This window comes from Aedes aegypti, chromosome 2 (genome assembly GCF_002204515.2).
Source record: "Aedes aegypti strain LVP_AGWG chromosome 2, AaegL5.0 Primary Assembly, whole genome shotgun sequence".
Lineage (NCBI taxonomy): Eukaryota > Metazoa > Arthropoda > Insecta > Diptera > Culicidae > Aedes > Aedes aegypti.
Window position 1 is genome coordinate 368,985,867 of NC_035108.1, and position 14,363 is coordinate 369,000,229.

A 14,363-nucleotide genomic window follows, 5' to 3' on the forward strand; every position below is an offset into this window, starting at 1 on the left:
ACTTTATTGTGGCGAAGTTTCAGACTTACCTATTTTTTTGTAATAAATTTGTTCTACGAAACACACCGTGTAGGGGGGTTTTCTCGTTCAAATTGATAAAAACTTTGCAATAAGGAGCACTTTAATACGATGCATATTGTTGCCAAAATAAGGCGAAGTAGGCCGTCATTGAAATTTATACGCGTCGTTGATTGTTGCTAATTCATCTCACGATTTCGAATTAATGAAAATCAGTTGATTTTGTACTGACACAGCTGAAAAAGTATCAGCATACTTTATGCATGTTAGCGCGTACAGTGATACTTTTTCAAGTCAATATAAACTATCAAGACTGAGTTTTACCACTTTGAAATGTAAGCTGAAAAGTCATCATTGTTGCCAAAACAAATGACGGGCTACTTAGCCTACACACTCAATCTGTTCGGTAAAAATAACTGGGTTTTGAAACTACCGAAAAAGTCAGTAAACTAAATAAAATTGTCAGAAATCGAAAAACAGAGATTTTTCACTGAAATTTTGCAGAGAGCTTTCTTTTTATATCATATATCGATAAAAAATAAAATTTGATGAAATTTGCTTTTCAATTACGCGTGGCGACAGTTTTAGTTTTACTGACTTTTTCGGTAGTTCCAAAACTCAGTAAAATTTTACCGACCCCAGTAATTTATTCTAAGTGTGTAAATATGAGCTCAGAGCTGTAGCCTACTGCCGAAGGGAATCAAAAGTGCCAAGAATAGGATGCGGCATATAGGGCTATGATAGGAGTGACTATCACGATCAAATTTGATGTTTACTCAATTAAAAAGACTGCCTTATCATGTTTATGCCGTGGGTCGACATTAGGCTGTGAAACAAGACCTCAATTTAGCTTAGAGTGCCCTCTAAGGCTTTGGATGGCTAATCCGAATCCGATCGAATTTAATTCGCATCCGTTCGAGCATCTTTTAAATACTTCCTGGATAGGTTATCATTGCACTCATCTCATGATATGTATACAAATTCATGCGATGCTGAAAATTATTTTGTATTTGTTGGTAGTAAAGGGTTATCTATTAAATACGTCAAAAATTTTTTGCGGCTTTCCCCCATGATACCATGGTAGGTTTTGTTTGTTTGAAAATCAAAAATAATTTATACGGCCCGTAAAAAATCTCAAACCCCCATAATCCCTTAATGGACGACCCCTGACGCTCCAACGAGGAAAAGGAGGAAACCATTCTCATCAGAGATGTCATGATAAGCTTTTATCTTGACTAGCTATTTTGCAACTTATGTTCGAATCCGCATATGTTATCTAAGCATATGCTGGAACTGATAAGGCTACGATGGTTCACTTACCTGAGTCGGAATTTCCTTTAGTAAGTACACATGATTTCCAAAGGGGTAATCTGAAATTATAAACAAATTTTTAGGGAAACATTTTTGACCTCAATTAAACAACTTACCATCATTTGGCACAACTCTAGGTGCCGCTCAACTATGCCATGCTTCGAATTTGAATCGCAGCAAGCGGAAATCTCGCAAATCCAAAAGTTTGCCTACTTTGGTGGATAAAAATTGTTGCTGTCAGCCTGCTGCGCACCGTTCCACCATGTAATTTGATGGCAGAAAAATCCTTGTCCCAATTAAACCGTACACTTTTGATCACACATAGAAGCCCGAATATCTTCTTCTAACGGAACGAACCTTCCGTTCCAGTAACTTGTATGACACCAATTTTCCTCCTCTAGGGAGATATCATTTTCCATCGGCAGTCCCCATTCTGCCTTCACCCGACGGAGTGACTTTTTTTTCTTGAAACCTCTTCCACTTTGGCGTACAATGCCTTGACTCACTGTATTTTTTGCAGCTTCTTCGAAGTATTGCGACAGACCAATAGAGTCGCTTTTTTTCTCTTTATATGGCACGAAAACTGCACTAATAGACAGTAGTAGGCTGGGTGATCTTTCGCGTGTGTATCACCTCATCCAAGCACCCACGATTTTTTCAAGGACCTTCATCCGGGAGGACCTCCACACGGAAACGATAATGCAGAAAACCTGCGAATCACTTTTGGTCGCTTCTGTTCCGGAGCCAGCATCCAATCTTCATTTGCACAGCACCCTACGCAAGAAATCCACGAATTCCACTACTTTGCTGCGAACTTCACTTCACCCGAGTTGATGTACGCTGATTTTTCTAAACCGTAGTAAGCTAGTCGATCGAAGTAGGCTCGTGTAGCCGTATGAAATTTTACCGTCGTAAATTTTGCTACTCTACGCGATACAACATGAGAAGAAGAACACACAACCACCCTAAAAAACAGTTTCCTTTCGATGGATGAGTGCGAGTTTCATTCGGATTCGATCGACGTCAAAAATCAACTTCCATGAAAATGCACCACATCGCACACAACCACATTCTAGCGCGCGTAAATCGTATGCCCAAAAAGGCCTTTCTCATTCATTAATGTTTCCGATTCGGTTGAATGTATGATGGTGTACGTAACGCGATAGGGTAGTATGCCCAGTAACAATCGCAGATATTGGTGCATGCCAATCGTATTATATATTGCTGTGTGCGTTTGAAACGCAAATATTAAATGCGGGAACACTAAACGCACAATGAAAGCGCAGTTTAGTTTTATTTCCTTTGCTAGGTTGGCGGTAATATGGATCATGGTTGCTAAGTATCCTTTGATTGCTTTGTGTTACCGCATTTGAAGCACAGTTAGCCAAGGTTTGCACGTTCGCAATAAATAAAAATATTATCTGCAAAATTAACCAGCGAAAATCATTATCGGAACATTGCTCTAAATATGTCACTTTACCCTGCTGCTCTGCTAATGCTAGTGCGGCTTAGTCGAACGTATTTTTTTCAAAAGTATTAGTACCCGGATAAAAAATACAATACAAAAACAATATAGCGTATTGCAACAGTACCATTCAATATATTGGAAATACAATACAGTATATTGTACAATGACAATACAATTACAGTACAATATATTGTTTTGAACAGTTCACTGTATTGTATATGAGATTTTGGCAATATAATGTATGGGTGGTTAAGTATCGTAACAATACAAATATAGATATTTTCTCATACAAACATTTTGAAAATACAATACGATATATTGTTCATGTATTGTCTTGATTAGCAATTCGTGTATTGTTGTACAATACAAAAACAATTCAACGAACTGTATCATGATTGCATTCGTCGTTACAGCTAATGTCAAGTGACTTCTAAAAAACTACTTATTTTTACTTTTTGAATATTTTTCACCCAACATTTCTTGCTTTCTGAACTTGTTTTGTTTATTTTTTTCAGCAAAGCTACATAGAAAAAAGCAACAGTTGTTTTACTCGAAAATAGGAATTTGACCAAAATTGTAAGGTATAAAACCAATTAAAAACAATACAATGTTCTGTTACAATATATTATATTGTTTTTGAATTGTTTATCCAAACAAGAATAATATTGCTTCGACATTCACTTACAATACGCTGTATTGTATCCAATACGTTATATTGTACATTAATGGTTTATTCCATTCACTGAATGATACGTTTTTATCCGGGTAGTCGTTTGTGCACAAGATTGAAAGGAAAATCCGTCAAAACAGGCTCAAGACTTTTTGACAACGAGGTACAGTAAGTAATATATGGAAATTATTATGGTAAAACATGGAAACAGAGCGTTATTATTGTTTTCTCACATGCCTTCATACCAAATTTCTACTTCCTCTTGTTTTATATTTTTTTACCTCTCGCACAGCCAATTCAGATTACCGACCCCAGTAAAATTTTACTGGGTTTTGGAACTACGGTTTTTTCGGTAATTTTTACGATTACCGAAAAAACACAGTAAATCAAAATATGTTTTGATTGATGGAAATTACTGACTTAGTCAGTAAAATTGTAAAGCGTTTTTACTGGCTTTCCAGTTTCCCATGCTCCGATTTGCTTTTCCGGATACTGTTTTTTTTTTTCAGAAATCAATACAAATTAACACCCAATCGACATGAACATGGACATCGACATGCATTTTTCGTACGAATAAACATCTACGGTATACTCATATCTCAGTGGAAGTAATCGAAAAATGTGTGACAAAATCATTATTTGGATGGTTTGCATACAAGAGGCATACTCAATGATGCAGATGACTTCACCTCTTGTATGGAAACCATCCGAATTTACCAACGTAAGCAGTCCTGAGCCTTTTTGGTTGCTTAAAATGGTTGAGTTTCTCACTAAATTTCGATTACTTACCACGAGAAAGCGCAAAATAGGTGCAGGAAAAGCTTGGTAGCCAAAGCCGTGACTCCCGGCGCCGGACGATTTTACAGCAGGAGATTCTCATTTGACACTTTCCCGCATGCGCATCAGTTTGTTTTGATTTGATTTTGACGACAAGTCAGTAAAAAACATCAACTACTGAATAGTCGGTAATTGTTTTTACTGACTTTTCGGCCTGTTCGGTAATGTTGCAAAATTGGGTCTGACAGCTACCGTAGTTCAGTAAAAAGTAAAATTTATTACTGAACCTCAGAAGTTTTCAATTAAAAAGCTGAAAGTTCGGTATTTTTTATGATTTACAATTCGTACCCAGTATAAAAAATTACCGAACAAGCAAATCGTGATTGAGTGTGCGTTGAGCTGCCCCTTGGTACTACACTCAGGCAAAAGGACTATCAAAATACACTTATGAAAATTCGCCACAATAAATCGATAATCTAGTTCACAGCGTGTAAAGTTCTTTGGGAATCGAATTAATTTTTAGTAGACATGACAACATTCAAACGTCAAATTTGTTAACTCGTGCATTGGTCCATTCAATCAAGTATGTCGAAATGATTCACCTAAAAAAAAAATATGAAGATACTTTGCGTTTCCCGCTTGTAGGAAAAGGCCTTTTATGCCGCCGGTTGAATATCTTTGAAACACTCTAGTAAATTTCGGCTTAGTGATAAGATGTGAAGAGGGCTTGATGGGAAAACCCGGTAAAACTTCCTCTCGATGTATGAGCCGCAGATGAGTGCGAGTTTAATTCGACCAACATCAAAGATCTACTCCCATGAAAATGTATACATTAGAGCGCGCGTAAATCGTATGCACAAAAAGCAGCCTCCTGACACTGCCCATACAACCCCATTGGAAAATAACGAGCCAACATATTTGGTTCCCATTGGGAAGTGGTTCCCACTGACAACTCAATGTTTGTAAACAAATAGTCGTTCAAGGACTAACAATTGAGGAAGGCGAAATCTTTTTTGTCGAAAAATTTCTTTTCGCATAACAACAGTTAGGGGGAGATCCCCCAGTATCGGACACTTAAGCCACTAAATTCATAATTCGAAAAATATTGATTTGATGGGCTCGTGTTACCCATTTATGATGAATATTATCATTTTTATAGTGTACAAAAATAAATTTGAAAATATAAATATGAATTTTGACATTGAGTTTTGATGATGTATTTTAGTACCAAATTGATCGATCTTGAAAGGTGGCACCCAATACCGGACACGATCTGGAAATGCCTCGAATTCTGTAAATTTGAACATCATTGAATGTGTACACTATAGTAATAGTTTATAATTACCAATTCAATGCAATTGCAACATTTACAAAAATAATTTGAGTTTTTCTTAGTTTGCAAGATGCCTATCAAAAACCTCTTTCATATATGATGAAAAATAGCACATTTTACGATGTTGTTATGAATGTTCATTCTTCTTAATTTTATTGGATGTTTGATACCATGATCGACGGAACCCATGAAAAATGAAAGTATTTTGAGACACTGACGCAATAATTACAAAGATATCATATAACAAATCAAGCTGTCCGAAACTGAGGGACAGGAGGTGCTTAACCAAAATTGTAATATGTCCATATTTACTTCAATTATGGTACAAAATACATTCATACTATCAAATTAGGATTGTTTTCGATCATGCTTGCGGGATCCAAAGTATTTTTTCATATTCAAAATAATTACTAAATAGGCTCAAAATTAAGAAAATACGTCAATTTTTTAAAGATTTTCAAACTTTTCTACTTTTTTTAAAAGGGATGCATATTTCAAGGATATGTTATTCTACGCAAACATTAGTCTACATAATAGCTTTCTTTTCTACTAATACACCATCTTGATTGGACCATGCTTTCTCGATGTTTCGACTTTGTCCGGTATTGGGTGCTGTCCGGCACTGGGGGATCTCCCCCTATATTAGCACAAACAAACGGTTGCAAACTATTCGTTAGCAATACAGCAAGTTAATTTGAGCTGATGTGGTTAGCGTGGAACATATATAAATAGCGGAGAAAAATTTCCCTAATATCATTACGCCAATGTACGTTGTTGTTCTTGAGTTTGATGCTGACCTCGAAAACATGGCTGCCTACCCGGATAAAAACGTATCATTCAGTGAATGGAATAAACCATTAATGTACAATATAACGTATTGGATACAATACAGCGTATTGTAAGTGAATGTCGAAGCAATATTATTCTTGTTTGGATAAACAATTCAAAAACAATATAATATATTGTAACAGAACATTGTATTGTTTTTAATTGGTTTTATACCTTACAATTTTGGTCAAATTCCTATTTTCGAGTAAAACAACTGTTGCTTTTTTCTATGTAGCTTTGCTGAAAAAAATAAACAAAACAAGTTCAGAAAGCAAGAAATGTTGGGTGAAAAATATTCAAAAAGTAAAAATAAGTAGTTTTTTAGAAGTCACTTGACATTAGCTGTAACGACGAATGCAATCATGATACAGTTCGTTGAATTGTTTTTGTATTGTACAACAATACACGAATTGCTAATCAAGACAATACATGAACAATATATCGTATTGTATTTTCAAAATGTTTGTATGAGAAAATATCTATATTTGTATTGTTACGATACTTAACCACCCATACATTATATTGCCAAAATCTCATATACAATACAGTGAACTGTTCAAAACAATATATTGTACTGTAATTGTATTGTCATTGTACAATATACTGTATTGTATTTCCAATATATTGAATGGTACTGTTGCAATACGCTATATTGTTTTTGTATTGTATTTTTTATCCGGGTAGCACCGGGTTGACAAAAAGTCCTTTTTCATTCATTAATGTTTCCATGCAGTTGAATGTTTGATGGTGTACGTAACGTGATAGGGTAGTGGGCTCAGTAAGAATCACAGAAACTGACGCATGTATAGATGCCGTATCATAATTTGAAAATTTCTTTTCAAAATCATAAAATATATCCCCCAATAAATAAAAACATTATAAATGCGGAAAACTTAGTCAGCGAATATCATTTTCGGGACATTTATTCGGTAAAGGTTCGAAATCCATATACTTCATACAAAAATAAGCGTTTTGTATGAAGTGGATGAATAGGGTCCTAAAACCCTGTCGCAATTTCAGTGCCAAACGCTTAGATTTAAGCCAAAAACACATGTTTACTCAATTTTTTAATGTTTTTCGTTTGAGTCTTAAAAACATTTTTTTATGTTCTTTTAAATTTTGTCAAACCCCTTAGCTTAAACTCAAATTTTTGGGTGTATTTTGTTTTCCGTGCCCTTCCGAAATGTCAGATTGACTGTTTAACGATAAACTTGCGGCAATCGACGCGCCACCATATTTCATATAATGGAGGTTATTAGAACTAACTTGAAGGTGATGATTTGGAGGTTACTTGGCAATTTGGAGGTTAAAATCACGTCCAAACACTAGCGATTTTGCGGTGGAATGTTGACGTTTGATCACGAATAGGAACAATCCCAGTGCTAAAACTAAAAGCATTGTGGTAATGTTGTGGAGCGGAATAGCCTTGTGTAGTTTATTTTCAACACGAACGTCATACATGATCAAAAGTATCAAGGTTCATTTGTGGACCCATTTTTAAATTAAAGTTTAAATATGATAGAGCCGTTATTTGAAAGGAAAAAATCGCTGAAGTAGTTGAAGTAATATGCTCTTTCGTGTTATTAAATAAAAACAAGATTTCATTAAACATTTTAGGACCCTATTTAGATTCATTTCTTACATGGAGAAATATTTTTACCTAATTTTTGAGTTTACTTTACCCAAAATTAAGTATATCGATTATAGTTTCAACCCAAAATCTCTCGGTTTTCTCTTTCTCCCACACAAATGTTGTCAAAAATAGAGAGAGCTGCATCTACCCAATGGGGGTACTTTGGCCCAATAAGCCAAATTTGGGTAAATGCAACTTTTCTTATGTTTGGGTCGAAAGAACTCAATTTTGCGTTAAATCAACCCAAAATTGAGTTTATTTTTCTAATGGAATTAAAGCCAAACTACCTAGTGGGGACCTTGGAAATTAAGCCAAAATTGAGTTATTGGGCTCAACTACGGAATTGCGTTGAAACAACCCAAAATTGAGTTGAATTCCGTCTCCGTGTAGGTATACGGATTTTGATCCCACATGGTACAATCAAGTATGACGATTTTGGCAACATGACAAATATTTTTATGTTGTTGTTTTTATTAAAACTCTTATCACCGTAATAATAATCACAAATTAATTTACCTATTTAAAATATGGAAAGCCTCAAAAACTCACACAGAAAGTCAAACCGTGTCAAAACCAAACCGTGCCAAACTTGAACGGACACTGTACCTATCAAGCGTGTGCTAGAATAAGGGCGTAAGTCTCATAATCGATTTCTCTTCATCGATTCTCTCTACCGAATCGCTTGATGATCGCTATGAGTATAACCGTTCAACTAACAATTTTAGCGCTATAAGCCAAGATTATTTGCTTTCTACTGTGAAACAGTTGAATTAAAGCAGTGAACGCTGCAAAAAACGAAACCTGTCAAAAATAGAACGATTAGCGTTAATAAAACTATAACTCAAACATTTTGCAACTAGCTGAATATACTTCGTCTTTTATCGCTTTGGATACTTTTACCACAGACAAACAGTAGGGTAACCAATATAATTTGGACCTCTATATATTTTGGACCCCCTGGGCCATTTTTTTTGCAAATTTCCCAGTTTAAATCGAAAGACCAACTCAATTCGCATGCCATTTGGAAAGATAGGACTATTCCGCACTTGCATCAACCGTTTGTACATAAACAATGTGTTTATTTTATCTGAAACAAATTTAATTTAATCGGTTCATTCATGCAACCGTTACAACACGTTACACACAGAAATTGAAGCCGTCAGAAATTTTTCAAATGTAAACAAAAACGTTTTTCAAATTTATGCACTAAAAGCGTAGAATTTCTTCGGTTTTCCATTGTCAATCGATTGGTTAGACCTGAGAGAGACTCGCGAAGAGGAAAAATATCAACGTCATATGCAGCCCAGATTCCCCTCTCACGAAACGTCAAATGCAGCCCACCGTTTTTATGGCTGAAAAAGTGAAAAGTATTGTGTTCAAAGTAAACTGTTATTAAAAACCTCAGTCGGCGGAGCAGTTTTTTCCAAAGTTGCTGATAAATCTAAGCAGAAGATTAATTATTTCTAATGTCTTCTACGTTTGCTGGCATGAAATTTCACTCAAATGGCTATTTATGATTCGATGTGATGCAAACTTAATCATTTTTTGCTGAGAGGTTCATGTGAGGATTTGAACAGCATGCGCATAATTGGTATGCGCATGCGCATAATTGGTATGCACAAAGTGGAATAAGAAAAAAACTCAGCAATCACAGAAAAAGAAGACCGTCTTCGCGAGTCTCGTCTCAGGGTTAGACTATGGGCAAGCATATAACACAGACAAACAGACGTCACACTCTCCTCATTGTCCATCGACCACCATTTTAACGGTCGATTCAAAAATATGGATGTGGCCAATCCGCCACCCACAGCGCTCGCATCGTTTTCGTTCGTGTTTGACGTTTACACACTACCGCCATCTGTTGGCCCGTCGGCCAAACACACCGATTTTAGCATTGGGCGTACATGTCCTCGCGACTATGATTTTGATCGAGATTTGTTCTAAGAGTTACGTCTGTTTGTCTGTGCATATAATACAACCAGTGTCGTAGACTTTGTCGCCAAACGGTAAAAAATGCCGGGGGTCCAAAATATATACTTTGAGGGTCCAAAATGTATTGGTGTGTCCAAAATAATGAAAAACAGAGCTTCACAATTCAATTATTTTCGAAAATTTTTACATCCTCCATGATCGTAGGGGCATTTTTATTTCGTAGGGCAAGTTTTTCTCTACATTTTGGCATGTTCTTTGACTTGGTTACGCTGTGCAATTAATTAATTGGGACAAAAAACTAAAATCACTTCCTTAGGGGGTCCAAAATACGACTTCCTTAGGGGGTCCAAAACTAATAATTATTGAACAGATGCGAAATGGTTGAAAAAGCGTCTTCCGAAGATGTTAGGGCCGATTCACAAATTTCATAACGCTGAAAGGGGTGGGTAGGCGTCTTTGAAATGTTACAGCTTATACAAAATTTGAAGAATTTCCATACAAAAGGTGTTACGAGGGGGTGGATGGGTGTCGAAAATGCCCATTTTTGGCGTTATGAAATTTGTGAATGAACCTTTATACAGCTACTTGCCCTATAACAGTCGAGACAATTGTAATGATCGGTATGCATAAGGGATGATTCAAATATTACGTAACGCAAAATTTGCTAATTTCAGACCCCCTCTCCCCCACATCAGCTTTTGCGTGAAAAATTTAAATTTTTTGTGTGAACCGTAACACTACGGAAGCCCCCTTCCTTCCCCTGTTGCGTTACGTAATATTTGAATGATCCCTAATAGCTGCCAACACAGCTTAAAAATAGCTGAGTAGATTCGCCAAATTTGTTGGTAAAAGGATCACATAAAAGCTTTCGTTCGTACCGCGCATTTACTCAGCATGAAGCCGTCCCATCGAACATTTTAGCGGAATCAGAGTTGAACAATCACTCTAACGATTATTTCAGCTGAATAAACTGTTATTCAGCTACTAGTGTTACTTGGGGTATACATAACGAAAGCTTTGAGATTCTTCACATCTTCACTAAATGTTAGTTAAGTAATGCAATAATCAAAGACTGTGCAATAATGTTGAAGATTCATACCGTGCACCCCCTCTAGTTTGAACGATTACTAATACAAACCAACGAGGCTCATTATTAATTTGAACTTCTAGTCATTCTACAAACAGCAGGAAGCTGATTACCTCTTGGATGTTTGTTTTGATTCTGCGTTCCGGTTCACAACGTTCCATTTCACTTCATAACTCTTCAGGTATTTTAAATAGTAATAAAAACTATACATCCCAGATTTAATGAAGGTTAATCCCTATTCTCTTGGATAGGCAAATTAAGGTTGATTTATTCATGTTTTTAGGTAAATATAAGAATTTGTTTTTTGGTCATTTTCAAATCGACCACGACTGGAATCGAATTTTTAGTTCCAATACAAATATTATATGCTTAAATTTGAAATTTTAATTTAAATAGGTGATAGTCCGATCAATTATCATATCGCCTCCAAGGGGGGGGAGGGGGTCAAGCCAAGCGTGACAAGCCTTACAAAATTTTCGGAGGACTCATACAAAAAACGTGACAAAGGAGGGGGGGAGGGGGTCAAAAAAGTTGAAATTTAGCGTGACATAATTTGTGTACCATCCCTTACAGTTTCCAGTTCCAGTTGGGTGATTTTCACGAGCATATGAAATAACATAGGAAAAGAGTAAACAGGCTTCAGAGAAACCCTCAAGGACTTTTATGAAAGTATTTCTCCAGAGATTCCTTCTGGTATACTTTCAGGAACTCCACAAGGATGCCACTTTTTTGGACAGCCGCTGTGGCTGTCAAAGAGGTTTTTCTTTTCATACTTACGGGATTAACTCATATAATAATTCGTGTACAAACGTCAACATCCCACCGCAAAATCGCTAGTGTTTTTAGGTGATTTTAACCTCCAAATTGCCAAATAACCTCCAAATTATCACCTCCAAGTTAGTTCTAAAAACCTTCGTTATATGAAATATGGTGGCGCGTCGATCGTCTCAAGTTTATCGTTAAACATTCAATAGTTTCTGAAGTATGAGGTAAGTAATTGAATTCCTCAACAACAGAAATGAGCCGTAAATAAAGTTAACTTTGTTCTCCCCCAGGAAAATGTTGTTTATTAATCCGAGAAAAAACAAATCCCGCAGGTGCTGCTGCAAATCATGGTGAGTTTGTAGAGGATGCTCCCTGTAATAAATTTCTTCTGTTTTGTTTAATTGCAGAGCATGTGAACTACAAATCAGTCAGTGTACCCCATGATATTTGCTGCTCATCGCACTTCATTAGGAATGCCGATTCTGTATGGGTAGTAGCCTACAGGACATCCAAAGTCTGGTACCGGCATATCATAATGTATACAATAGTGGCATATAATTATGTGTAATTTCCGGCAAGATGTTTGAGGATTTCATTAAGAGTGCGGTGAGTTAATAAACTGAATTGAAAATAAAATCAAATTTGTACTCATTTCTAACAAGAAAAAACGTAACGAGTGCTTTGCGGAGGCCCAAGCAGTCCGATTCATTTTCGCGCGTTCGGAGTGTTTTTTCGCTGGCTTCGTTCGTTTGTCCAGTGCTTTGCGAAGGCAGTCCGATTCATTTTTGCGAGCTCGGAGTGTTTTTTTGCTGGCTTCGTTCGTTTGCCCAGTGCTTTGCGAAGGCAGCCCGATTCATTTTCGCGCGCTCGGAGTGATTTTTCGCTGGCTTCGTTCGCTTGCCCAGTGCTTTGCGAAGGCAGTCCGATTCATTTTCGCGCGCTCGGAGTGTTTTTTCGCTGGCTTCGTTCGCTTGCCCAGTGCTTTGCGAAGACCCAAGCAGTCCGATTCATTTTCGCGCGTTCGGAGTGTTTTTTCGCTGGCTTCGTTCGTTTGTCCAGTGCTTTGCGAAGGCAGTCCGATTCATTTTTGCGAGCTCGGAGTGTTTTTTTGCTGGCTTCGTTCGTTTGCCCAGTGCTTTGCGAAGGCAGTCCGATTCATTTTCGCGCGCTCGGAGTGTTTTTTCGCTGGCTTCGTTCGCTTGCCCAGTGCTTTGCGAAGGCAGTCCGATTCATTTTCGCGCGCTCGGAGTGTTTTTTCGCTGGCTTCGTTCGCTTGCCCAGTGCTTTGCGAAGGCAGTCCGATTCATTTTCGCGCGCTCGGAGTGTTTTTTCGCTGGCTTCGTTCGCTTGCCCAGTGCTTTGCGAAGGCAGCCCGATTCATTTTCGCGCGTTCGGAGTGTTTTTTCGCTGGCTTCGTTCGTTTGTCCAGTGCTTTGCGAAGGCAGTCCGATTCATTTTCGCGAGCTCGGAGTGTTTTTTCGCTGGCTTCGTTCGTTTGCCCAGTGCTTTGCGAAGGCAGCCCGATTCATTTTCGCGCGCTCGGAGTGATTTTTCGCTGGCTTCGTTCGTTTGCCCAGTGCTTTGCGAAGGCAGTCCGATTCATTTTCGCGCGCTCGGAGTGTTTTTTCGCTGGCTTCGTTCGTTTGCCCAGTGCTTTGCGAAGGCAGTCCGATTCATTTTCGCGCGCTCGGAGTGTTTTTTCGCTGGCTTCGTTCGTTTGTCCAGTGCTTTGCGAAGGCAGTCCGATTCATTTTCGCGAGCTCGGAGTGTTTTTTCGCTGGCTTCGTTCGTTTGCCCAGTGCTTTGCGAAGGCAGCCCGATTCATTTTCGCGCGCTCGGAGTGATTTTTCGCTGGCTTCGTTCGTTTGCCCAGTGCTTTGCGAAGGCAGTCCGATTCATTTTCGCGCGCTCGGAGTGTTTTTTCGCTGGCTTCGTTCGTTTGCCCAGTGCTTTGCGAAGGCAGTCCGATTCATTTTCGCGCGCTCGGAGTGTTTTTTCGCTGGCTTCGTTCGCTTGCCCAGTGCTTTGCGAAGGCAGTCCGATTCATTTTCGCGCGCTCGGAGTGTTTTTTCGCTGGCTTCGTTCGTTTGCCCAGTGCTTTGCGAAGGCAGTCCGATTCATTTTCGCGCGCTCGGAGTGATTTTTCGCTGGCTTCGTTCGTTTGCCCAGTGCTTTGCGAAGGCAGTCCGATTCATTTTCGCGCGCTCGGAGTGTTTTTTCGCTGGCTTCGTTCGTTTGCCCAGTGCTTTGCGAAGGCAGCCCGATTCATTTTCGCGCGCTCGGAGTGATTTTTCGCTGGCTTCGTTCGTTTGTCCAGTGCTTTGCGAAGGCAGTCTGATTCATTTTCGCGAGCTCGGAGTGTTTTTTCGCTGGCTTCGTTCGTTTGCCCAGTGCTTTGCGAAGGCAGCCCGATTCATTTTCGCGCGCTCGGAGTGATTTTTCGCTGGCTTCGTTCGTTTGTCCAGTGCTTTGCGAAGGCAGTCCGATTCATTTTCGCGAGCTCGGAGTGTTTTTTCGCTGGCTTCGTTCGTTTGCCCAGTG

The 14,363-nt window shown here is 38.4% G+C and overlaps 1 protein-coding gene across 1 annotated transcript in view; it reads right to left on the reverse strand.

Moving 5' to 3' along the window:
* The window catches only part of LOC5575159 (cysteine/serine-rich nuclear protein 1), a 57,608-nt gene extending 55,242 nt beyond the window's left edge, over window positions 1-2,366 (reverse strand). The window contains exons 1-2 of the mRNA XM_021846603.1: window positions 1,446-2,366; window positions 1,339-1,388 (exon numbers count right to left, since the gene is read on the reverse strand). The gene's annotated coding sequence lies outside the window, so the exon portion shown is untranslated. The remainder of the gene's footprint in view (window positions 1-1,338; window positions 1,389-1,445) is intronic.
* Between the last annotated feature and the right edge of the window lie 11,997 nt (window positions 2,367-14,363).